Raw genomic sequence first — 26519 nt, forward strand, 5'->3', positions numbered from 1 at the left:
TGGAAGGTGTCCCCTGAGCCCCCGATGGCCCGTCAGGACGCGGGCCGCCTGGCCGCCTGCCACGGTCTGCTGCGAAGCCCGGGCCACCGGGGCCGTGGCAGGTGCGGGAGGCCGATCAGCTTTCCTTGCTCGTCCCGCCGCCCCACTCGCACGACCCACGCGGCCCTGCTTGGACATGCGTGTACTTGTTGCTGGGACACCCAGAGGCAGAGACCTGAGGGGGGTCGATCCCGGGACAGGGGAGGGAGGGAGGCGCGGGAGCGCGGGCCGGGGGCTCGGGGGCTCGGTGCCCAGCTGTGCCCCGGGTCCCTGGCGGGCCGCCGCCAAGGAGAGGTGCTTATCCCGAGCGGGTGCCCCGCGTGCTTTGGTGCCCGCCCCCTCGCCCCCCACCGGCAGCCGCCCTGCTGTCAGTTCCCGGCGTGCAGGGGCCCAAGGACCTGCCAGCGGGCCTGTGGTGCCCGGAGCGTCAGCCACGGCTGCAGAGGGGCAGGGCCGCCCGCCCCAGGGCCCAGGAGGTGGGAGGAGGGCCAGGCTGGGGGGCGGCTGCTGTGTCCGTGCGCCCCGCGGAGCCGCCTGAGCCTCTGCCTCGCGCTCCCCTCAGTGCCCCCTGAGCCCCATGCCGACTCTGTGCACTTCCCCGCCCTCCGGCCGCGGCCAGGACACCTGCGGGAGGTCATCCCCGGGGGCCCAGCGCCTCCCTCCCCCCTCCCCCCTGGGGCAGGCTCCACGGCCTGGCCAGCCCGCAACAGGAGGCAGGGCCGCGCCTCCCCTCCAGCCTCGCAGCGCTCGTGGCCCTCGCCCGCTGACGTCAGAATGCCCTGCATACTTCCTCGGCCTCCGTTCCACTGGTTCCTTAAAAATCTCTGTGTCCAGGGGCCCCCAGGGGGCTCAGCGGTGGAGTGTCGGCCTCTGGCCCAGGCTGTGACCCCGGGTTCCGGGATCGAGTCCTGCACTGGGTTCCCTGCGGGGAGCCTGCCTCTGCCTCTGCCAGGGTCCCTGCCTCTCTCTCTGTCTCTCATGAGCAAATAAAGAAAATCTTTAAAAAAACAATCTCTGTCTGCTGCACGTTTCGCTTGGGCTGCTGCTCTGAGCTCCACGTCGGTCCTGCCGTCTCTTGTCCGTGGTCACCAGCTCCCGCCATCACATACTCCGCGTCCTGCTGCCATCACACCACTCCTCTGCGTGTAGACTCAACAGCTTCCGAAGGGTGAGCCCCACACCTGTCAGCTCCGGCCCATTCCTTCAGCCTCACCTGTCACAGCCCTCCTACCCTGATATCACACTTGCTCGGTTCACATATCAGTGCCCGTGCACACGGGGTCCCCTTGCCTATGGCCAGCTTCCCGTCCCTTGAGAAGCTCCTCTCCCACCTGTAAGAATGGGCTGCGGGCCCCAAACCCGTTCTTAGGAGAAGCCCGCTGTACCCCAGGGCAGGGTGAAAGGGTCTCCCTGCGGGTCCTCATAGCGCTGAGCTCAGACTCGCACGCCAGCACCTTGTGATGCCTTCAGCCTACGTGCAGGTTCATTTATAAGACTGTGGATTAAATAAGATAACGTCTGCAGTTCCTGAGACGGACTGGTCCATGGGAGTCATTTCGCAAGTGCTAAATTGCCTTGTTTTCCTGACCTTCGTGGGCCTGAGCAGCTCGAAGGCTGGGAACGTGGTAAAGGCACGGCCACTTGGAGTGCCCGCTGCAGAGCCTTCCACAGATTGGAACCTTGGTAGTCGCTGTTGGAGGAATCAAGGCCAACCAGTTCCATTTGCATTTCTGTCCAGAAGTTCTTTCTCCTTTCCTTCCATTCTGACCGTCGGGTTGGCCTTCTAGAAGTTCTTGTTTCCTTCTGCTCTCTGCTGTGGGGGTCAACACGCTTGGCCTTCGCACATCAGGGGCGGGCGTCCTGGTGTTGAGGTGACCACTTGGCCTCCAGAGAAATCTGCATCTCAACTCCAGCTCTCCCGTCTTTTAGCTGCATAATAATGGGCAGGTTGGTTAACTTTACATGAACGTTAATTTACACCCTGTAGATTGGGAATAATCACATGTGCCTCTTGGGATTTTTATGAGGATTACAAGAGATCATTTATATAAAGGCCTTAATAAATGGTATTACTTCTGTAGCAGAAATTCTGTTCAAGAAGAGATGAACTTTAATTTACTTTTTGATGGGGTTAACAGTTTTATTTAAATTAAAGAGTATGATTTGTTACATGATTATTTGCCATTTAAGTTCAAAGAGAATTTTTTAAAGCAGAGCTTATTTTTTTGTTTTTTTATTTTATTTTTTTAAAGACTATATTTATTTATTAATGAGAGATGGAGAGAGAGGCAGAGGGAGAAGCAGGGTCCATGCAGGCAGCCTGACGTGGGACTCGATCCCGGGTCTCCAGGATCAGGTCCCGAGCTAAAGGCGGTGCCAAACCACTGAGCCACCTGGGCTGCCCAGAACTTATTTTTTTTAAAGATTTATTTGTTTGAGAGAGAGAGAGCACGTGTGGGGGAGGGCCACGGGAGGGTGTAGGAGAGATGCAGACCCTGCTGAGCGTGGAGCCTGATGCTGAGCCAGCCTCTCCTTCTCAGGACCCTGAGATCATGACCTGAGCTGAAATTGAGAGTCACATACTTAACTGACTCAGCCACCCCGGGGCCCCTACAGATAATCTTCTAAAATCATAATTTTAAGCCACTTTGTTTCATGTGAGCACCTTTTTGGGGGCCAGTAAAAGTGGGTTTTATGTGTAATAACGCTATTTGTGCTTATGACTAGCTATCTGCACTTTCTTTGGTTTGAGTAATGTTCAGGCTGAAGATAATTGAACATTTTAGCAGAGAGACCATGGTTAGAAATAATTCACCGTGTACAGCAGCACATCACAATATGTACGACTGTTGAATCTTATGTTGTATACCTGAACCTAATATAAAGTTATATGTCTTATATCTCAGGTTTTTAATTTTTTTTTTAATTTTTATTTATTATTTATGATAGTCACAGAGAGAGAGAGAGAGGCAGAGACACAGGCAGAGGGAGAAGCAGGCTCCATGCACCGGGAGCCCGACGTGGGATTCGATCCTGGGTCTCCAGGATCGTGCCCTGGGCCAAAGGCAGGCGCCAAACCGCTGCGCCACCCAGGGATCCCATATCTCAGGTTTTTAAAAGAGCGGGACCTTATTATGGTTTCCTATCGACCTGGGAAGTGAAACAAAGATAAGTCGTGAAGTTTCGGTCAAAAGTATACTTGGCATTGGGGCGACCGGGTGGCTCAGTCAGTTAAGTGTCTGTCTCTTGGTTTCAGCTCAGGTGATGTTCTCGAGGTCCTGAAATCGAGCCTCGAGTCCAGCTCAGGGCAGCTCAGCAGCTCCACAGGTCAGCAGTTTTGCCAAAAACTCCATAACTGTGGAGTCTGCTTGAGGTTCTCTCCCCCCACCCCGCCCCTCCCCACCTCGTGTCTGTACCTGGCCCGTCCTCTCTCCCTCTCCCTCTCACTTTCAAATAAATAAGTATTTTTTAAAAAGTACATTTGACATTGATTACAAATAGTAATAGCATGGCAGTTACTTTTTAAAAATTATCCCTTTTTAAAATTATTTGACTGGTAATTGTACATTTTCATTCTCTATCCTTTTTAAAAATTATTTGAGAGGAGGGGCAAGATGGCGGAAGAGTAGGGTCCCCAAATCACCTGTCCCCACCAAATTACCTAGAAAACCTTCAAATCATCCTGAAAATCTATGAACTCGGCCTGAGAATTAAAGAGAGAACAGCCGGAACGCTACAGTGAGAAGAGTTCGCGCTTCTATCAAGGTAGGAAGACGGGGAAAAAGAAATAAAGGAACAAAGGCCTCCAAGGGGGAGGGGCCGGGAGGAGCCGGGCTGAGGCCGGGGCGAGGGTCCCCAGGACAGGAGAGCCCCGTCCCGGAGACGCAGGAGCTGCACCGACCTTCCCGGGCGGAAAGGGGCTCGCGGGGAGGTGGAGCAGGACCCAGGAGGGAGCAGATGCCCTCGGGCTCCCGGGGACAGTAACAGACACCTGCGCCCCGGGAGAGTGCGCCGAGCTCCCTAAGGGCTGCAGCGCGCACGGCGGGAACGGCGGGACCCGGAGCAGCTCGGGGGGCTCGGGGGCGGCTCCGCGGAGGGGGCTGCGGGGCGGGAGCGCGAATCGACCAGCGCAGGCTCCGGAGCACAGGGCGCCGGGACACAGCCCAGGATCCCGCCTCCCCCGGGACAGGCAGAGGCCGGGAGGGCCCAGGACAGCAAGGACGCTCCTGCCCCAGCTGAGCAGATCAGCGGCCCCGCCCCGGAGCCTCCAGGCCCTGCAGACGGAGAGCTCGGAGTTCCTGCCGGAGCTGAATCCAGGTTTCCAGAGCTGCCCCGCCACTGGGGCTGTTCCTCCTGCGGCCTCACGGGGTAAACAACCCGCACTGAGCCCTGCACCAGGCAGGGGCACAGCAGCTCCCCCAAGTGCTAACACCTGAAAATCAGCACAGCAGGCCCCTCCCCCAGAACACCAGCTGGACGGACAACTTCCAGGGGAAGCCAAGGGACTTAAAGTACACAGAATCAGAAGATACTCCCCGGTGGTTCTTTTTTTTTTTTTTTTTTTTTTTTGCTTTTTGATTTGTTTCCTTCCCCCACCCCCATTTTATTCTTTCTTTCTTTTTCTTTCTCTTTTTCTTTTTTTTTTCTTCCTTTCTTTTTCTCTTTCTCTTTTCTTTCCTTCTTTCTCTCCTCTCTTTTTCTCCTTTTCCCAATACAACTTGCTTTTGGCCACTCTGCGCTGAGCAAAATGACTAGAAGGAAAACCTCACCTCAAAAGAAAGAATCAGAAACAGTCCTCTCTCCCACAGAGTTACAAAATCTGGATTACAATTCAATGTCAGAAAGCCAATTCAGAAGCACTATTATACAGCTACTGGTGGCTCTAGAAAAAAGCATAAAGGACTCAAGAGACTTCATGACTGCAGAATTTAGAGCTAATCAGGCAGAAATTAAAAATCAATTGAATGAGATGCAATCCAAACTAGAAGCCCTAACGACGAGGGTTAACGAGGTGGAAGAACGAGTGAGTGACATAGAAGACAAGTTGATAGCAAAGAGGGAAACTGAGGAAAAAAGAGACAAACAATTAAAAGACCATGAAGATAGATTAAGGGAAATAAACGACAGCCTGAGGAAGAAAAACCTACGTTTAATTGGTGTTCCCGAGGGCGCCAAAAGGGCCAGAGGGCCAGAATATGTATTTGAACAAATTCTAGCTGAAAACTTTCCTAATCTGGGAAGGGAAACAGGCATTCAGATCCAGGAAATAGAGAGATCCCCCCCTAAAAATCAGTAAAAACCGTTCAACACCTCGACACGTAATAGTGAAGCTTGCAAATTCCAAAGATAAAGAGAAGATCCTTAAAGCAGCAAGAGACAAGAAATCCCTGACTTTTATGGGGAGGAGTATTAGGGTAACAGCAGACCTCTCCACAGAGACCTGGCAGGCCAGAAAGGGCTGGCAGGATATATTCAGGGTCCTAAATGAAAAGAACATGCAACCAAGAATACTTTATCCAGCAAGGCTCTCATTCAAAATGGAAGGAGAGATAAAGAGCTTCCAAGACAGGCAGCAACTAAAAGAATATGTGACCTCCAAACCAGCTCTGCAAGAAATTTTAAGGGGGACTCTTAAAATTCCCCTTTAAGAAGAAGTTCAGTGGAACATTCCACAAAAACAAGGACTGAATAGTTATCATGATGACACTAAATTCATATCTCTCAATAGTAACTCTGAATGTGAACGGGCTTAATGACCCCATCAAAAGGCACAGGGTTTCAGAGTGGATAAAAAAGCAGGACCCATCTATTTGCTGTCTACAAGAGACTCATTTTAGACAGAAGGACACCTACAGCCTGAAAATAAAAGGTTGGAGAACCATTTACCATTTGAATGGCCCTCAAAGGAAAGCAGGGGTAGCCATCCTTATATCAGTTAAACTAAAATTTACCCCAAAGACTGTAGTGAGAGATGAAGAGGGACACTATATCATACTTAAAGGATCTATTCAACAAGAGGACTTAACAATCCTCAATATATATGCCCCGAATGTGGGAGTTGCCAAATATATAAATCAATTATTAACCAAAGTGAAGAAATACTTAGATAATAATACACTTATACTTGGTGACTTCAATCTAGCTCTTTCTATACTCGATAGGTCTTCTAAGCACAACATCTCCAAAGAAACGAGAGCTTTAAATGATACACTGGACCAGATGGATTTCACAGATATCTACAGAACTTTACATCCAAACTCAACTGAATACACATTCTTCTCAAGCGCACATGGAACTTTCTCCAGAATAGACCACATATTGGGTCACAAATCGGGTCTGAACTGATACCAAAAGATTGGGATCGTCCCCTGCATATTCTCGGACCATAATGCCTTAAAATTAGAACTAAATCACAACAAGAAGTTTGGAAGGACCTCAAACACGTGGAGGTTAAGGACCATCCTGCTAAAAGATGAAGGGGTCAACCAGCAAATTAAGGAAGAATTAAAAAGATTCATGGAAACTAATGAGAATGAAGATACAACCATCCAAAATCTTTGGGATGCAGCAAAAGCAGTCCTAAGGGGGAAATACATCACAATACAAGCATCCATTCAAAAACTGGAAAGAACTCAAATACAAAAGCTAACCTTACACATAAAGGAGCTAGAGAAAAAACAGCAAATAGATCCTACACCCAAGAGAAGAAGGGAATTAATAAAGATTCGAGCAGAACTCAACGAAATCGAGACCAGAAGAACTGTGGAACAGATCAACAGAACCGGGAGTTGGTTCTTTGAAAGAATTAATAAGATAGATAAACCATTAGCCAGCCTCATTAAAAAGAAGAGAGAGAAGACTCAAATTAATAAAATCATGAAAGAGAAAGGAGAGATCACTACCAACACCAAGGAAATACAAACGATTTTAAAAACATATTATGAACAAATATACGCCAATAAATTAGGCAATCTAGGAGAAATGGACGCATTCCTGGAAAGCCACAAACTACCAAAACTGGAACAGGAAGAAATAGAAAACCTTAACAGGCCAATAACCAGGGAGGAGATTGAAGCAGTCATCAAAAACCTCCCAAGACACAAGAGTCCAGGGCCAGATGGCTTCCCAGGAGAATTTTATCAAACGTTTAAAGAAGAAACCATACCTATTCTCCTAAAGCTGTTTGGAAAGATAGAAAGAGATGGAGTACTTCCAAATTCGTTCTATGAGGCCAGCATCACCTTAATTCCAAAACCAGACAAAGACCCCACCAAAAAGGAGAATTACAGACCAATATCCCTGATGAACATGGATGCAAAAATTCTCAACAAGATACTGGCCAATAGGATCCAACAGCACATTCAGAAAATTATTCACCATGACCAAGTAGGATTTATCCCTGGGACACAAGGCTGGTTCAACACCCGTAAAACAATCAATGTGATTCATCATATCAGCAAGAGAAAAACCAAGAACCATAGGATCCTCTCATTAGATGCAGAGAAAGCATTTGACAAAATACAGCATCCATTTCTGATCAAAACTCTTCAGAGTGTAGGGATAGAGGGAACAATCCTCGACATCTTAAAAGCCATGTAGGAAAAGCCCACAGCAAATATCATTCTCAATTGGGCAGCACTGGGAGCCTTTCCCCTAAGATCAGGAGCAAGACAGGGATGTCCACTCTCACCACTGCTATTCAACATAGTATTGGAAGTCCTAGCCTCAGCAATCAGACAACAAAAAGACATTAAAGGCATTCAAATTGGCAAAGAAGAAGTCAAACTCTCCCTCTTCACTGATGACATGATACTCTACATAGAAAACCCAAAAGTCTCCACCCCAAGATTGCTAGAACTCATACAGCAATTCGGTAGCGTGGCAGGACACAAAATCAATGCCCAGAAATCAATGGCATTTCTATACACTAACAATGAGACTGAAGAAAGAGAAATTAAGGAGTCAATCCCATTTACAATTGCACCCAAAAGCATAAGATACCTAGGAATAAACCTAACCAAAGATGTAAAGGATCTATACCCTCAAAACTATAGAACACTTCTGAAAGAAATTGAGGAAGACACAAAAAGATGGAAAAATATTCCATACTCATGGATTGGCAGAATTAATATTGTGAAAATGTCAATGTTACCCAGGGCAATGTACACGTTTAATGCAATCCCTATCAAAATACCATGGACTTTCTTCAGAGAGTTAGAACAAATTATTTTAAGATTTGTGTGGAATCAGAAAAGACCCCGAATAGCCAGGGGAATTTTAAAAAAGAAAACCATATCTGGGGGCATCACAATGCCAGATTTCAGTTTGTACTACAAAGCTGTGGTCATCAAGACAGGGTGGTACTGGCACAAAAACAGACGCATAGATCAGTGGAACAGAATAGAGAACCCAGAAGTGGACCCTGAACTTTATGGTCAACTAATATTCGATAAAGGAGGAAAGACTATCCACTGGAAGAAAGACAGTCCCTTCAATAGATGGTGCTGGGAAAACTGGACATCCACATGCAGAAGAATGAAACTAGACCACTCTCTTGCACCAGACACAAAGATAAACTCAAAATGGATGAAAGATCTAAATGTGAGACAAGATTCCATCAAAATCCTAGAGAAGAACACAGGCAACACCCTTTTTGAACTCGGCCATAGTAACTTCTTGCAAGATACATCCACGAAGGCAAAAGAAACAAAAGCAAAAATGAACTATTGGGACTTCATCAAGATAAGAAGCTTTTGCACAGCAAAGGATACAGTCAACAAAACTCAAAGACAACCTACAGAATGGGAGAAGATATTTGCAAATGACGTATCAGATAAAGGGCTAGTTTCCAAGATCTATAAAGAACTTATTCAACTCAACACCAAAGAAACAAACAACCCAATCATGAAATGGGCAAAAGACATGAACAGAAATCTCACAGAAGAAGACATAGACATGGCCAACATGCACATGAGAAAATGCTCCGCATCACTTGCCATCAGGGAAATACAAATCAAAACCACAATGAGATACCACCTCACACCAGTGAGAATGGGGAAAACTAACAAGGCAGGAAACAACAAATGTTGGAGAGGATGCGGAGAAATGGGAACCCTCTTACACTGTTGGTGGGAATGTGACCTGGTGCAGCCACTCTGGAAAACTGTGTGGAGGTTCCTCAAAGAGTTAAAAATAGACCTGCCCTACACCCAGCAATTGCCCTGTTGGGGATTTACCCCAAAGATACAAATGCAATGAAACGCTGGGACACCTGCACCCTGATGTTTCTAGCAGCAATGGCCACGATAGCCAAACTGTGGAAGGAGCCTCGGTGTCCAACGAAAGATGAATGGATAAAGAAGATGTGGTTTATGTATACAATGGAATATTACTCAGCTATTAGAAATGACAAATACCCACCATTTGCTTCAATGTGGATGGAACTGGAGGGTATTATGCTGAGTGAAGTAAGTCAGTCGGAGAAGGACAAACATTATATGTTCTCATTCATTTGGGGAATATAAATAATAGTGAAAGGGAATATAAGGGAAGGGAGAAGAAATGTGTGGGAAATATCAGAAAGGGAGACAGAACGTAAAGATTGCTAACTCTGGGAACGAACTAGGGGTGGTAGAAGGAGAGGAGGGCGGGGGGTGGGAGTGAATGGGTGACCGCACTGGGGGTTATTCTGTATGTTAGTAAATTGAACACCAATAAAAAATAAATTAAAAAAATAAAAATAAAAAAAATAAAAATTATTTGACTGGTAATTGTACATTTTCATTCATGCCTACTCTGGGTAAATATGTTTATTGTAGCCATTACTAAAAAATATTATACTTTGTAATATGTATAGCCTATTTATATTATTATTTCCACGTATATCAAAGTATATTAATAATGAGCTCAAAATAACATTTTACATAAAATAACTTAAAATTTCCTTAAAATAACGTTTGAATTCTTTTATTCAATTCTTTAAAGAAACGTCTGTTGAGTGACGTCTGTGTGCCAGTCAGGGTTCTGAGTGTCTGAGATCCATCAGTGACCACTCTCCCTGCCCCAGTCCCTCTCCTCGTGTAGGTTGCCTTCAGTAAGCAAAACTGTGGTAACTTCTGTATGTTGGAAGGGGAGAGAGGCTACGGGAGAAACAGCAGAGTAGGGGATTGGGAACGTGAAGGAGGGGTGGAGGAGACGAGTTGCAGTTTTCTGAAGGATGGAAGCGCCAAGCTTCATCGAGGAGGTGTAATCTGAGCAGAGGACTGGAAGGCTGGGGGAGTGAACCCGCCAACATCTGGGAGAAGAATGTTTAAGCCGGAGGTGCCAAAGTGCAAAGGGCCTGAGGCAGGGTGTTGATAGTCGTACACTTACGTCTTGACTTGATATTTTTTAAAGAATGGATGTTTCTTTATGTATAAGTATTTATTGATTTGTTTTCATATGTTTTTGGCAACACTGCTGACCTGTGGAAGACACCGTGGAGAAAACAAAAGCTTCTATCCCTTTCAGCTTAAAATCCACAAGAAAAGGTAAAACGAGGTGATCGAGGATAGCTTTAATTTAATGAGGTTGTACAATAGCGTGCGAGATCCGCAGCCTCCCGAGATTCAGCGACGGAGAGGCCCGTTCTGTCCGATGAGTGATGGTGAGAGCGCAGACCGTCGAGCCTCTCCTGGAGATCGGAGAACGGGAACCGTCTCCTGGGAGACGAGAAACCAGTGCCAGGGCTAGGTAGCAGGACGTGGCGCAGGCCCCCAGCAGGGACACGGGGGAAGCACTGGAAAGGCCGCGGGTCAGGAGGGACGGTCAGGACCCGACGGCCAGACGTGCGGGAGCGGCGGGGTGCAGGGAAGCGGCGGTTGGCGGCGATAACTCCGGGCGCGATCGTCCTCCGCCAGGGGAAGCGACCTGCTGCTGTGCACGGCCGGCGTCCTCGCCGGTGCCCGCCGCCTGCCAGTCAGTCCCCTCCCAGGTGTCGGGCTGGGGTGTGGGGCTGATGGCGGGGCAAATGTCATTAGTGTGCTCTGTGCCTTCCTTGCATGTTTGTCCTAGTGGATTGTCATCTGGGTTTCTGAAGAATCTGGTGATTTCAGAATCTGCAGTGTAATGTTTTCCTTTGCTCACGGCAAATCAATGAGATGTTCGCCTGGGTGTCAGGATCCTTTTGAAGAGACTGTTTGAGGTTTGTTTGAATCAGAAGATCAGTAGATTAAAAAAAAATTAAAGAGACAGACCCATGTTTTAAGCCTGGGCTGTGCAACCCAGTAAGCCGGTGACCTGGGACAAGTCCCTTAGTATCTCGGGACATCAGTTTACCAGAAGAGTGAGTCACTGTGCTAGGCCATCTCTGAGACCCCTTACAAACTCCAGAATTCCAGGAAATAACAAAGCTTAGCAACCAAAGATCCCAACTTGCAGCTGCTTTCACAAGTAGGAGCACTGGTTGCCAGCCTTGACTGTCAGGCTCATAAATTTCGTGACATCAGCTCTAAACAATTTCCAATTTCAGCAGGCAGCTTTTTTGTTCAGAATAATTTTGCCCAAAGTTTTGAGCCTAAGAAATAAGTATGGGCGACAAGACATTATACAAACTGATCTCTCCTGTAATTTGCTGTTTAATGTTACAGGAGAACTTGTGTGCAGCTGTCACTGAGAAGGTGCAGGCTCTTCCGCTGTCCGTGGGGTCATGGGGTGTAGGATATACTTCAGCAACTTTCTTTGTGTCACGCATCAGTGTTCTGGCTTCAGGTTTTGGCCTGAAGCAGGATATTCCCCCTTTGTCGAATAACTTCCAAGACTATTTGTCCTTAAGATTCTGGAATTTGCCAGAGGCAGCCTTGAAAGTTGCTTTTAAACCCAGGTATCTTTTTCTTTTACTCTCCCCCTGCCATCCCCTTGGGAGAGATACTGTCCAACGACCAACCGCATCTGGTTACTTGCAGTCGGCGTTGGAAGGCTCAGGGTAGGAAAGCACAAAATGTGTTCCCGTCCAGCTAAAGAAGGATGAGGACAGGTAAACCGTTAATCACCCAGGCCGACCTAGAGAGGAAGCAGCCAGCCCTGCAGTTTGTGTGGAAAGACCTTGAAATCGCCTTTTGTGTGTGAACCTGAACTCAAACGAAAGTTTATGGAAAAGAATTTGTAGACCTCAATTTGGGTTTCTTTGTAGGTGATATTTTGAAACCAGAGAGGCTAAAAGCTGCTGTTGCTACACAGACCTCAGTTATCTTTTCTCTTACTTCCACGCATTGTGACATTTGTGTCGTCTTCTTGGGACTATGACTGGGGGTTTCTGACAGAGCGTGGAGCTGAGCTGGGAGTTTGCAGCTAGTGTATTCCTCCCCCCTCTAGACTACGTGTGGTCAGAACAGATCAGGGTCATTAGGCGTTTGAGAGGAGGGGAAAGGGGCACCTACCCTTCCAGCTCCCGGGTGGAGAGAGTGCTCCAGCGTTCGGGAGCCAGAGAAGCCCCTTGTCATGATTCATACACAGACGAATGAATAATTCTTTGAACTCTGCAGGGCACGCTGTCAGAATCTGAAAATAGGGTTAATCAAAACCAAAAGTCAGGTCAGTCACCGAACCAGCAGTTCTCAAACTGTGGTCCACAAGGTTAGAGCTGTTGTCATAATAATAGTAGGATGTTATTTGCCTTTTTTAACTCTCATTTTCTAATAAATACTGATTGAATGCAAAAGCAGATATGAAGATCCAGCTATCTTCTATTAATGAGATTTGCAGAAATGGGAAATGGTGCCACTCTCTCTACTTAATTTTTTTTGTTTTGTGATATAGATATTTTAATAGCATGATTTATGTGACTGTTAAACATTTTATTATTTTAACGAATTAGTATTTTAAAAGTTTCTCAGTGTCCATTTCTAAAATGATATCAATAGATACAATCCATAAAGTCCTTAATAATTTTTATAAGAGTAAAAAGAACCAAAGAATTTGACAAATGCTAATTTAAACAAAAAGACAGCAAAGAGGTAGATATTTTAGGTCACTGATTGATGAAGTGTGGAGACAGTCATATGAGTAAGACATAAGAATGACAGGACTTTAGTTTTTTAGAACTTGTGTGGGAAGGAAAAATAATAGCACTTATTGAAAGCAAGTCTGGAGAGCGCACGAGACATATTGGTAGGAAGGGACCAGATGAGAACCCCACGGGTAAGGAGGAGATTCCTTGGTCCTCACCCCATGGACTGGTGACCTCCTCCTTTTCATCCGCGGGAAAGGACAGCTAGAAACCATGGGAAGGGCGGGCCTTGGGACATTTTGCCTTTTATAAAAGGATTAGGAAATGAAGGTTCCTCCCCTTTAAATATTTGAGCAGAAGACACTACTTTCCTGGAATTTCATTTCAAAATTCTAAATTTCTCAATAATTTTGAAACACTGCAATTTTATAGATTAAAAACAGCCTTCAAAATAGGGTCAACTTCTGTAAAATTAGGTTTTGTTTTGTTTTTTTATCATTGTGGAGTTTCTGTTTATTAATATGTTCCATCTGATTTCAGAAAGTTTTTGTGGAAGCTTGGAAGAATATATGTAATAAACTAAAAGTGATGGAATTTAAGAAACAAAACAGATGAACATAGGGGAAGGGAAGAGAAAACAAAATGAGAGGAAAACAGGGGGAGATAAACCGTAAGAGACTCTTAACTAGGAAACAGAGTTGCTGAAGGGAGATGGCGGGGGGACGGGGTGACCGGGTGGTGGGCATCAAGGGAGAATATGGGGTGTGGCGTGCAAGTGATGAATCACTAAATTCTACCTCTGTAGCTTATGATACACCATATGTTAATTAGATTGAATTTAAATTAAAAACTAAAAGTGAAAAGAAAATTTGGCATCGAGACCAGGGAACATACTTGTGTGTGTGCAGCAAAATGTGGCGAGAGCCGTGAGTAAGAGGCGCGTTGGAGCGTGTGGGGGGGACACGTGTGGTCGTGTCAGGATGGAGCGCACAGTGTCTGTCGTGCTCGGCCTCTTCCGTGGTGGGAGACGGTCCTGCGTGGCCTCCGGGAAGGATGGAGCAGCCGGGTTTCGTAGCCCACGGCCGCGGTTTCTCTGAGTGTTAACCGACCGAACTGGGAGCGGACGCTCAGCGCAAGGCCCGGTGCCGCCGTGAGTGTGCGCCTGGAAGTACTAGGAGAGCAGCGGGGGGAGGTGAGCTGGAGGGTCCCCTGCAGAGTCGCGGCTGGGCTGGGCTGGGCTGCGTGCGGCCCGGAGCGCAGGGTCGGAAGAGACCGTGCGGTCGAGGCCTAGAGGCTGCACTTGGAGGAAGAGGCCACAGAGGTGCCAGGTCCCAGGGAGGAGCCCCGGGCCTGGCAGAGAAGAACTCAGGGTGGGCAAGTGCAGCCGCAGGGGCCGGGGGGCTGCCCTGTGTGGCCTCCGTCTCTGCCCTGAATCCTCTCTCCTTCACTGGCTTGAGTTCCCGGCAGCCAAGTGCCGCGTGGCACCTTGGGTCACACACATAGGGACATCACAGGACCAGCACGGTTTGTACAATTAAGATGGACTTTGATTCTGGACTACCTGAGAGCCAAGGCAAAACGGGGGCACCGTTCCTTCTGAAACCAAACAATAAAAAAGAAGGTGGTTTTAAAGGTAGTAGTAGCTTTCAAACACCGAATTTAAAACCAGTCACCCTCTTATGTATAGAGGTCCTTAGAAATTAAAAATAGAATTATTATGTGAGCCAGCCATCCCACTGATGAATATATGCCCCCAAAGAATTCAGAGCAAGATCTGCAAGAGATCATCGCAGCATGATCTACAATGTGCAAGAGCTGAGGACAGCCCAGGAGATGTCCTTTGAAAGGTCGATGGATAAAGAAAACGTGATTCAGGGCAGCCCGGTGGCTCAGCGGTTTAGCGCCACCTTCAGCCCAGGGTGGGATCCTGGAGACCCGGGATCGAGTCCCATGTCGGGCTCCCTGTGTGGAGCCTGCTTCTCCCTCTGCCTGGGTCTCTGCCTCTCTCTCTCTCTCTCTCTGTCTCATGAATAAATAAAATCTTTAAAAAAAAAAAAAAAAAAGAAAAGGTGATATGTACATACAGTAAAATATCATGCATCCTTAAAAAAGGAAATTCTATCACATGCTACATTGATGCACCTCGAGGGCATTATGCTAAGTGAAATAATCCAATCATAAAAGGATAAACACTGTATGATTCCAGTCATAAGAAAAAACTAAAGTATCATAGAAACAAGAAACAAAATCAAAGAAACAGAAAGCAGAAAGTGGTTACCAAGGAAGCAAGGATAGGACGGAGGTGAAGTTAATGTTTAATGGGTATAAAGTTTTAGTTTTGCAAAATGATAAAAATTCTAGAGACGTGTTCACAACAATATGAATATACTTAACGCTATTGAATGAAACACTTTAAAATGATTAAGATGGTGACTTTGTTATGTATTTTTACCACACAAAAAAAATCAGTCACCTTCATGTAAATTAACCATTGAGACCTTAAGTAATATATTTGACAATTTTCTGAACATTTCTAAAGTAGATGCAGAATGAATTTTATATGGAAATACAAAATGAGAGTTTTACCAATATTGGGCCTTCCAACAAGATTTCAGCTTTCAATCAATTTCTTTCTCTTTTTTAATCCATATTTAGTATTTAATCTGCAAAAGTCACTAAAATTCATAAGCAACTTTCCTTGAGGGTTTCATAAACATCATTGGCAGTGATATGGAAGACTAGATTTCCTTTTTCCCCTTCCTTTATTTTAATCCCAGTGTAGTTAACGTGGTGCGATATTAGCTTCAGGTGTACCATCTAGCGACTCAGCAGTTCATATGTTACTCATGCTCATCATGAGAAGTGTGCCCTTAGCCCCATCACCTATTTCACCCATCCCCCCCCCCCCGTAGCCATCAGTGTGTTCTCTATAGTTAAGAGTTTGCTTTTTAGTTTATCTCTCTTTTTTTTTCCTTTGTTCATTTGTTTTGTCTCTTAAATTCCACATATGAGTTGAGATCAAATGGTATTTGTCTGTCTCTGGCTTATTTTGCTTAGCATTATACCCTGTAGATCCAGCCATGTTGTTGCAGATGGTAAGATTTCATTATTTTTTGTGGCTGAATAATATCCCAGTGTGTGTGTGTGTGTGTGTGTGTGTGTGTGTACATTCAACTGCTGATGGACACCTGGCTGCTTCCATAATTTGGCTACGGTAAATAATGCTGCAATAAACAGAGGGGTGCCTGTATCTTTTCAAATTAGTATTTTCATATTCTTTGGGTAAATACCCAGCAGTGTGATTAATAGGGTAGCTCTATTTTTAATTTTCTGAGGAACCTCCCCACTGTCGTCCACAATGGCTGCACCAGTTTGCGTTCCCAAATCAATTTCTCTTTTATGGAGGCAGATACAGAATGGAGACACCTTTGTTTCCAACCAGGAATGTAGCGCCTCTGTGTTCACAAAGCTTCTTACATGCCTGGCTCCTCTCTCTCTTAGTGACTTCACATAGGTACACATCGGAGTACCTCAGAGCTATCTTTGTGATGCTTTTGCTGGATAGTTAAGAAGATGACATCATTCCTCCTTTTATTCTTACTGCGTCTGGGCTAGGTTAAGAGTTTGAAATGTATTTTTTTCTGGGAGGAGAGGAAAACTTACACGGAGACTCTAATTCCGTTTTCTTCATAAAAATTAGATTTATCAAGCATTAAATCAGTGTATATGCTCTGTTATACAACAAACACAACAAAGAATCATAGTTAATAATCTAATTTTAGAATATATTTCTGTTCCCTAAAGTACTGCTATATTTTAAGAAACAGGAGATCATTGGCAAACTTTCAATTAAAGCAAGCAACTAAAAATTGATGTATATATTTTTTATGCAGAAGGTACTGTGGTTCTGTTATTGGAATTCTTTAGGACCTTTTTCACTGCACCTTAATACTTAATTGTGAGCTTAGAAGCCATGTAGCTGTCCTTTACTGTAAACTCCTACTGAAGAGTTAAGGTGACCATGGAAATAGCAGAGGAGCCAAGCCCATTGCCTTCTAACCTAATTATTATTGATTGCTAACAAGTTCTTGTATTCTGCAGCGGTTGAACATTACTTTTGGGGGAAAAAGAGCGAAGAAGGAAGAGAGGGAGGAAGGGAGGAGGGAAACTGGTCAGGAAATGTCCTTGGCCCAGCGTGGGGGCTGCCACCTTGACATGTGTGTGAAGTTTGCGTGTCTTGGCGGGGGCTGCAGATGCTTTAAGTCCTTCCAGCACCGGGACCTCACTCTGCCCCTGTCATGCCTGGTTCTCTGGGTGGAAGCAGAAGCTACGTCACAGCACCATGGGTTATAGTCTCCCTGAATTTCATAGAAGAGTCCAGGACAACCATGGGAACTTGTGAGGTGTAGGCATCTAAGGATCCCCAGAAAACAAGACCATAGCTTTCATTTTAGTGAAAATACAAAGTACTGTCTGTTGACCTCTAATCAGACTACAAAAAACTGAGTAACGACTTGACTCAGGTGAGGTGACCTCCGTTACCAAACAAGAGCCGTGGTAACTACGTGGCAGGTAAATTCTTAGAAACCAATAGAAAGGAATTACTGTTCTTGTGAAACCTGCAACACGAGAGTTGAGAATGGCGTGTGTATACACGGGCACGGGCCCTGTTGTGCACTCGCTGATGACAGGGCATTCTGGCAACTTCTCTCTGCAGTACGATGTTGCCCAAGTAAAGTAATACGACCTTCTGGTGGACTCATTATGGAGGACCTGGTTTTCATAGGAATTCAAAGAGACAAAGAAGAGTAGAAAACGTGTTGACAAATGTACAGAGGAGCTTAATAGTATTACTCCATTTATATTCTTTATTCCACCTTCAGCTTAAAGCACTGGCTGTTAATAATAGCCTATAACATGGGACCTTAACCTGTCTTGCCTTTTTTTTTTTCCTGCTTAATTTGATCTGAAACATGCCTTTTTCCTTTCCTTCTAAATCTTAGGCATAGCATAGTGCTTCATTCTGCCTTTGGACTTACGACTGAGTTAAAGATCCCATTTAACCAAGCACTCTGTCCGGTATTGATCACCTCACTGTAACTGCCACAAATCAAGGCTTTTAATGGATCCATAGTGTGTCTCTGGCAACTGTGATATCACTGTTTTTCCAGTGTTAATCCAGAAGTAACACCTGTGAGTCTGCCTTTTTCTTCACTCAGGGTCTACTGAGTAATGGAAAACAATCCCATTCACAGAAGTTAGCGACAGAACTCTTAAAAAATGATCTCAAAAAGAAATATGTGAAATTTAGTCAAAGAAAATTATTAAAAAAATATATACTAATGTACATAAAAGAAGACTTGGGAAGGTCAATTCTTCCTGAATTTAGAGGCTTAATGCAATTCCAATTAGAATTCTTGTGTGATTTTTCTTTTTATGTAAAAAGATTATTCTAATAATCATCAAGCCACATTTTTTTAAGAAGAGAAACTAGGAGACACATTACCTCTGTGTTAAGACACATTTTATATCTGCAGTAATTAAATCATTTTCATTTTGACTCAAGAGTAGAAGAGGAGGTCAATAGAGCAGAGTAAGGTAACTCCCAAACAGACCCAATTATATATAAGAACATAGAATATGGGAAAGAAGACATCACAAGTCAGTCATGGGTGAGAAAAGTTATTAAATAAAGGGTGCCAAAGCAGTTGGCTTGCTTTAAAGAAAAGCATCGATTTTAATCCTCATCTCATGTCTTATAAGCAGCTTTGATGTACAAAGTAGCACCTTAAAAAAGAGAAACAAAACATCAGAAATGACTAGAGTGGACATTTATAAACAGTCTCTATCAGGCAAAATGTTGTAAGCTTAAAACAATGCAAATCACAAAGGAAAATACAGTATTTGCATAAAATTCAAAACTTCTTGGTGTAAAAAAGCTATTTAAATAATTTTAAAAGAAAATAATACATTGTTGCTTAAAATATGACAGAGGAAGGATAATATCTTCACTTGATGACAAGCATATGCAAATAGATAAGAAAAGTACTAAAATCCTGTAGATAGTAGAATAGTCATAAAAGGAAATACTAAGGGCTAATAAACATTTTAATGTGTGAAGTTTTTAAAAATTTTATTTTTGCCTGAATAATATCAACTTTTTTATATACATTGGCTGGCATTGAATACAATGGTCTATCTTGTACACTGTTAGAGGAGACAAATTGGCATTAACTATTTAGAAAAAAGTGTTGTTCATATGTAACTTGAGAAGTATTTGCATCTTTATATCCATAACTCTACATGTCTAGAAAACTATCCAAAGAAAATAACCATGAAAACAAGGTTATTTATAATAATAAATATTATCTTAACAATTATTTTTATAATAGTAAAAACGTGGGTGTCCTAGAAATGTTAACAGTCAGGGACTAATTAGATAAAATCTTATGCAGCCTTCCAGTGAAATATCCAGTGAAATATCGTGCGGCCATTAAACATGCCTTTTTAAAAAAATATTTAATGACATTTGAAATGCTCATGCAATAATGTTAAGTTAAAAAGGAGAGCTACAGAACACCATCACTGGTACTACTATTCCAGTCTAATGTGTTTTTATGAATACAAGGGAAAAGATGGAAAACCAAAATAATATAAATATTAGTAGTAATTAGCACTGTTTGGCAGAAGTATGACTATTTAAATTTTCCTTCCTGATAGTGTTAAATTTATCTGTATCATATTACTTTTATAGTCAGAATAATAAAAATTTAAAATGAAACACATTTCTAAAAAAAATGCACATTTCTTAGTACATCTATTTCTGAATGTGAAATTCGAGTTGGCAAGAAAAGTGAAAATACAGAGTATTTGAAAACTATCATCATTTCATTGAATAGATATACAAGTAGATCTAGAACTTTGGATAAAATGCATTTGTTTTCTTATATCTATAGAACATTTACAAAACCATGAATATCTTGACTAAGAGAAAAATCTTAGTAAATTTTGAAAAGTAAAGATAGTATGTTTGCTAACTATAAACGAAAGAAACTGGAAAGCAGCAACAAAAAGCCATAAATTTAACTGCTTGCTAATTAAGCATTTTATTCTAAGGAATGTCCTAATTGAAAAAGTAAATAAGTATATGTAAAATATATTCCTGAAATGCGTAAAATACAGAAATCATTTTATTTTATTTTTTAAACATTTTATTCATTTATTCATGAGAGACACCGGGAGAGAGAGAGGCAGAGACACAGGCAGAGGGAGAAGCAGGCTCCATGCAGGGAGCCCGACGTGGGACTCGATCCTGGGTCTCCAGGACCACATCCTGGGCCAAAGGCAGGCACTAAACCACTGAGCCACCCAGACTGCCCACAGAAATCATTTTTTTTTTTTAATTTATTTATTTATGATAGTCACACACAGAGAGAGAGAGAGAGAGGCAGAGACATAGGCAGAGGGAGAAGCAGGCTCCATGCACCGGGAGCCCAACGTGGGATTCGATCCCGGGTCTCCAGGATCGCGCCCTGGGCCAAAGGCAGGCGCCAAACCGCTGCGCCACCCAGGGATCCCAGAAATCATTTTAAAGGAGAACCACTTTGTATTAAAACCTATGGAATGCAGTCAAACCTATATTAGGGGATTTTTACCTTAAAATACTACCTTAAAATAAAAAATTGTTATACATGTGAATATAAGCATTCAATTTAAGTCATACAAAAGTGATAAAATACACCACAAGAATATTGGAAGAAAGAATTATAAAAATGAGTCCTGAAATTAAAGATAGAGAAAACAAAAGGACAGTCAATAAAAACCAAAAGCTGAGTTTTAGAAAGTACTGATAAAATAGATAAATTCCTTGGCATATCTCATGTAGGAAAACAAGCAATAAGAATAATAATAGCAGTAATAATATTAAGCATAAGGAAAGAAGTATAACCACATTATATATATAACCAGTCATTTCTGCTATAATGCAGCATGTTTTGAAAAGTCACTGCACTATGTAGAATTGCACAATAAAAGCTGTAAAAGGCTTAGGGGAAAATGAGGTTAGGAACACAGTACTCAAAAACATTGTTAAAAACACACGCATGAGCGCACACACACACACGCACACTCACACACATACAGCTTAGTCTGCGGGACCTCAAGAATAAGGACGAGACGCTCATAAACATGTAACACAGGTTTAGCCCTGCTGCATGACGGAGTACGGAAACATGGTACCTGTGGCACTCTCCCTTTAAAAAGACCTGAAGTTTGCTCATGGAAGTGTGCCTCAGAAGGATCGCAGCTCTGAGTTATTTTGAAATGGTGGGAGAGGTTCTCTGAAATCCGAAGCCAAGTTCTAATGCCAGACGTGGGTCGGTGTGGCTGTCCGACGGTGGCGCACCGGGTGGCCGTGGATGTCGGAGACATGTGTCTCTTTTTATGTACTCCTACAAAGCTGGTTTGTTCTCTGTGCTCATCTTGTGCTTCTGGACAAAACCATGTAGAAGTGATGTGAAGTGTGAGCTGTGCTCCAGTTGTTCTGTGATTTACCAGTCATGTTGAAACAAATTCGCATTTTCAGAAAACTCTTTTAGCAGAACTACCTTTATATGAAAGACAGTTAAAAGGAATCAGCAGTATTATGTTAGTTCCACGGTAATATATTTGAAAACCTAAGCGAAGTGGATGATTTTATAATAAAATAGATATTAATAAATTTGACCCAAGAGGGGTAAGAAAGCTTATGAGACTCGTAACTATAAGAGAAATTAGAAAAGTTCTGAAAGAGCTGCTATTTTTAAAAACCAGGCATTCAGTATTTTATAGCCAAATTCTCTCTAATTCTTTGATTAAACTTCAGTGTATTCCAGAAGTGTTTTTTTTTTAAAGAAAAACTCCATAATTCATTTTACTAAAGTAGCTTTATTAATTTTACTTCACTCTCATAGAGAACTTACTATGTGCCAGGCACTGCTTTAAAGCTCTGTGAATATTAACCAAATCCTCACCACGGTTTTTTGAGGCCATTACTGTTATGGAAATGGAAACTGAAGCGCAGAGCTCTTGGGCAGCTTGTCCCAGACCGTGTAACTAGTGCATGTTTTAGCCAGGATCTAAACCAGACAGTTTGGCTCCAGTTCCTAAGCTCTTAACTCTTAGCCACTGCGCTTCACTGTCTCTAAATAAAAACCTAAGGAAAATAGCTCTGTGGTTCCTCAGCAACTTTCTGAATTGTGTGAAGCACAGCACTTGCAAAGCCTAAGACCTGACTTCCCCGGGGACTGTTAACAAGACCAGATCCTATAATCTTCCAGAAGGAGGGGGAAGCTAAGGTCCCATGGAGTTATGATCAAAATTTAAAGCAAGGGAGAAGACAGCTGGCAGATAAATTCCCTCTCCATCCCTTCCTCCCGCGGATTCTTCCAAAGCCTGGTGTTTAAATTGTGTCTGTTAGAGATTCCCTGTATGCCAGAGAACTAGCTGGGCTTCTTAGGAAATACAGGCCGGCTGGGTGATGTACAGCCGAACTTTCTCTGTTTCGTTTTGCTTTTCCTTTGCTCATACTGCTGATACTGCACCTTCAAATAAAGCAGCGGTACTTAAGTTTTGCCTCACGCTCTCCCTTTTAAGAACCAAGCCGTGGTAGGATTTAAGGAGGAAGTTCACAGAACAAGAAATGAATATGGCAAATAAATATATAAAAATTGCTTTAGTTCATAAGCATTTAGGGTAATGCATATTAAACTACAGTGCGTTGTAGTTTTTTTGCACGTCGATTTGGCAAAAAATTGAAAAGATGAGTAATATCCAGTGCGGATTAGTTACGGGCAGATAGGCTGTTGCATAAGGGTCAGAGAGTAGGGAACTGAAATGCTGCATACTTCTGGAAAGTGAGGTCTAGCAGAGTGTTTATCATCTTTGAGCTAGCAATCTTTTCAACCTGTATATTAATCCATGTATTTGTGCATCCAAAGACATTTTGTGCTGTATTGTTATAATAGTAAAAAATAGAAGACAAAATACAATGTCTATTCAACAGAGTATATGAATAAAATACGGCGTATTCATGTTTTGGAGTCCAAGGTAGCCACCAGAAAGAATAAATTAGAACCATATGTTTTGCCCTGGAAAGATAGCTCTGATATATTTTTAAATGAAAACAGTAAGTTGTAATGTCTATAGGGTCACCCTATTTTTGTGCACCAAAACAAATAAAAAACCCTATACACATTTACATGTGTTGATATAAAAGATAAAGGAGGAAGAAAGATGTGAAACGAGACACCAGACTATTAACACGGGTTTCCTCAAAAGAGATGAGGTAGAAAGTGAAGATAATTACTTTTTTTATATATATACTGAAATGTTTGATCTGTTACAGTGAACATTAAAAATGATTAGGTGTGGTGAGAAACCTGAAGCATTCCCACTAAAATCAAGTTGTAGGCAAGGATGACCCCCTTACCATTCCTTTTCAACATTGTCCTGGAAGTTCTAGCTAATGCAATAAAACAAGAAAAGGAAAACAAAAGGCATACCGATTGGGAAGAAAGAAAACTCTTTGTAGATGAAACGGTTGTCTAATGTAGAAAAATCTAAAAATCCAAACCACCTCTTAGAACTAATGAACAATTATATCAAGGCCACAAGGACACAAAGTTTTAATATATAAAAGTCAGGTTGTTGTTTTTTTTTTTTTTTTGTATACCAATAATGAACAAGTGGAATTTGAAATTAAAAACACAGTATCATTTACATTAGCACCCCCCCAAAAAATGAAATATCTTAGTATATATGTAAGATCTGTATGGGGGCCCCTGGGAGGCTCAGCTGGTTAAGTGTCTGCCTTCAGCTCGGGTCCTGGGATCAAGCCCCGCATCGGGCTTCCCACTCAGCGGGCAGCCTGCTTCTCCCTCTCCCTGCCCCTCCCCTCACCTGCCTGTGCTCACTCTCTCTCTCTCTCAGATAAATAAAATCTTTTTTTAAAAAAGATCTATATGAAGTAAGTTATGAAACTCTGATGAATAAAATTTTAAAAAAAAATTTTTTAAAAATTTAAAAAAATTAAATAGAGATCCATCTTCATGGATAGGAAAGCTCAATATTATCAAGATGTCAGTTCTTCCCAATTTGATCTATAAATTCAGTGCAGCCCCAATCAAAATCCCAACAAGTTATTTAATAGATCTTGACAAGTTGATTCTAAAGTTTATATAGAGAGGCAGAAGACCCAGAAAAGCCAACACATATTGGAGAAGAACAAAGTTGGAGGATTGGCATTGCCCGACTTCAGGACTTACTTAGAGCTATAGTAATCAAGATACTGTGGTGTGGGTGAGAGAATAGGCAAGTAGATGAGTGGAGAATAGAGAGCCCAGAAATAGACCCTCATAAATAAAGTCAACTGAGGAGCAAAGGCAATACGATGGAGAAAAAGTAGTCTTTTCAACACATCATGCTGGAACCACCAGATATCCACATGAAAAAATAAAACCTGACAAGACCTTACATCCTTCACAAAAATTAACTCAGAATAACCCACAGACCCTAAAAGTAAAATGCAAAACTATAAGACTCCTAGAAGATAACATAGGAGAAAATTTAGATGACTTTGGGTTTGTTGATGACTTCTTAGATACTATCGCATAGGTAATGATCCATGAAGGCAAGGACTGATAAACTGTGCTCCCTTAAAATGGAACATTTCTTTTCCGCAAAGCACACTGTGAAGTGAATAAAAAGACAAGCCACAGAATGAGAGAAAATATTTGCAGAAGATATATCTGGTAAAAAGAGTTATGCAAAACAAACGAAGAACTCCTAAAACTCAACAATAAGAGATTAAAATTGAGCCAAAGACCTTAACAGACACCTCAGCAAAGAAGATCTGCAGGGATGGCAAGCATGTGAAAAGACGCTCCATATCCCATGTCATCAGAGAAGTGCAAATTAAAATGAGATACCACTACACACTTAGTCGAGTGGCTAACATCCAGAACACCGACACCACCAAATGCTGCCAGGGATGGGGAGCAACATTGCTGGTGGAAACGCACAGTCGTGTGGCCACCTTGGTCGTTGTTTTAAGACTAAACCTACTCGAGCCACACAGCCCAGCCATCCTAGCTTTTTATCCAGAGGAGTTGAAAACTTAATGTCCCCACAGAAACCTGCACACAGCTATTTGTTTATAGCAGTTTTATTGATAACTGACAGAATTTGGAGGCAACCAGATGTCGTGTACCTGAAAGGATAAACCGTGGTACATCCAGCCAGTGGAATATTATTCAGTACTAGAAAGAAATGAGCTATCAAGTCATAAAAAGACATGGAGGGAACTTAAGTGCAGAGTACTAACTAAGTCAAAGAAACCAATATGAAATGGCTGTTTGGCTACTGTTTGGCTCCAGCTCTGTGACAGTCTGGAAGGGGCGAATCTTTGGAGGCCGTGGAAAGATCCGTGGTGCCAGGGGTTAAGTGGGAACAGAAAGATGAATAGAAGAGCACAGAGGATTTTTTAGGACGGTAGAAATAACTCTGCATGACACCATAATAGTGGGTACGCGTCCGTATGCACTTATCAAAGACCCGAAATTAGACTGTGGAGTCTGGACGGGGAAAATGATGTGTCCGGGTAGGTTCATCAGTGGGAATAAATGCATCACTCTGGTGCGAGGTGTTAATGCGGGAGGCTGTTTTGAGGGGAGCAGGGGGCATGTGAAGAATCTCTGTGTCTTCCTCCCAGTTTTGCTGTGAATTTAAAAATGCTCTAAAAAAATTAAGCATCAAAAAAAGTTAGGATGATAGGTATGTGGACAGCTGAATGTAAAGAAGTAAGATAGATGGATTTTTATTTTTATTTTTTTTAAAGATTTTATTTATTTATTTATTTATTTATTTATTTATTTATTTATTTATTTATGAGAATACACAGAGAGGAGAGAGAGAGGCAGAGACACAGGCAGAGGGAGAAGCAGGCCCCGTGCAGGGAGCCCGATGTGGGACTCGATCCCGGGACCCCAGGATCGCACCCTGGGCCAAAGGCAGGCGCTAAACCGCTGCACCACCCAGGGATCCCCCTAATAGATGGATTTTTAAAAGAATGTTTAACGTTTACATTTTGATGCACTGAACTTTGGTTAGACCTAACAAAATACTCCAAGCTGCAGCCACGCTTACGCATTGTGCTGTTTGTGAGTGTTAATAGATAAAAATCTTTTAAAAAGTCAATTTGGCAATGTCTGTCAAATTTTTTTAATCTTTTTTTTTTATTTTTATTTATTTATGATAGTAACAGAGAGACAGAGAGAGAGAGAGAAAGGCAGAGGGAGAAGCAGGCTCCATGCACCGGGAGCCCGATGTGGGACTTGATCCCGGGTCTCCGGGATCGTGCCCTGGGCCAAAGGCAGGCGCCAAACCGCTGCGCCACCCAGGGTTCCCTCTATCAAATTTTAAATGGTCACACCCTGTGATCCAACAATTCTAGCACTTT

The 26519-nt window shown here is 43.1% G+C and overlaps 1 protein-coding gene and 1 long non-coding RNA gene across 5 annotated transcripts in view; one reads left to right on the plus strand and one right to left on the minus strand.

The window, feature by feature from the left end:
• WDFY2 (WD repeat and FYVE domain containing 2) overlaps nt 1-26519 on the plus strand; it is a 169316-nt gene that overhangs the window by 95535 nt on the left and 47262 nt on the right. The gene's annotated exons all lie outside the window — the stretch shown is intronic.
• On the minus strand, nt 9990-13331 carry LOC144288128 (uncharacterized). Its single transcript, XR_013356129.1, has 3 exons — nt 13243-13331; nt 12456-12576; nt 9990-11212 (listed from the first exon to the last, which is right to left on the minus strand). It is a non-coding gene; the product is annotated as an uncharacterized LOC144288128 (long non-coding RNA).

The sequence above is a fragment of the Canis aureus genome, chromosome 17 (genome assembly GCF_053574225.1).
Source record: "Canis aureus isolate CA01 chromosome 17, VMU_Caureus_v.1.0, whole genome shotgun sequence".
Lineage (NCBI taxonomy): Eukaryota > Metazoa > Chordata > Mammalia > Carnivora > Canidae > Canis > Canis aureus.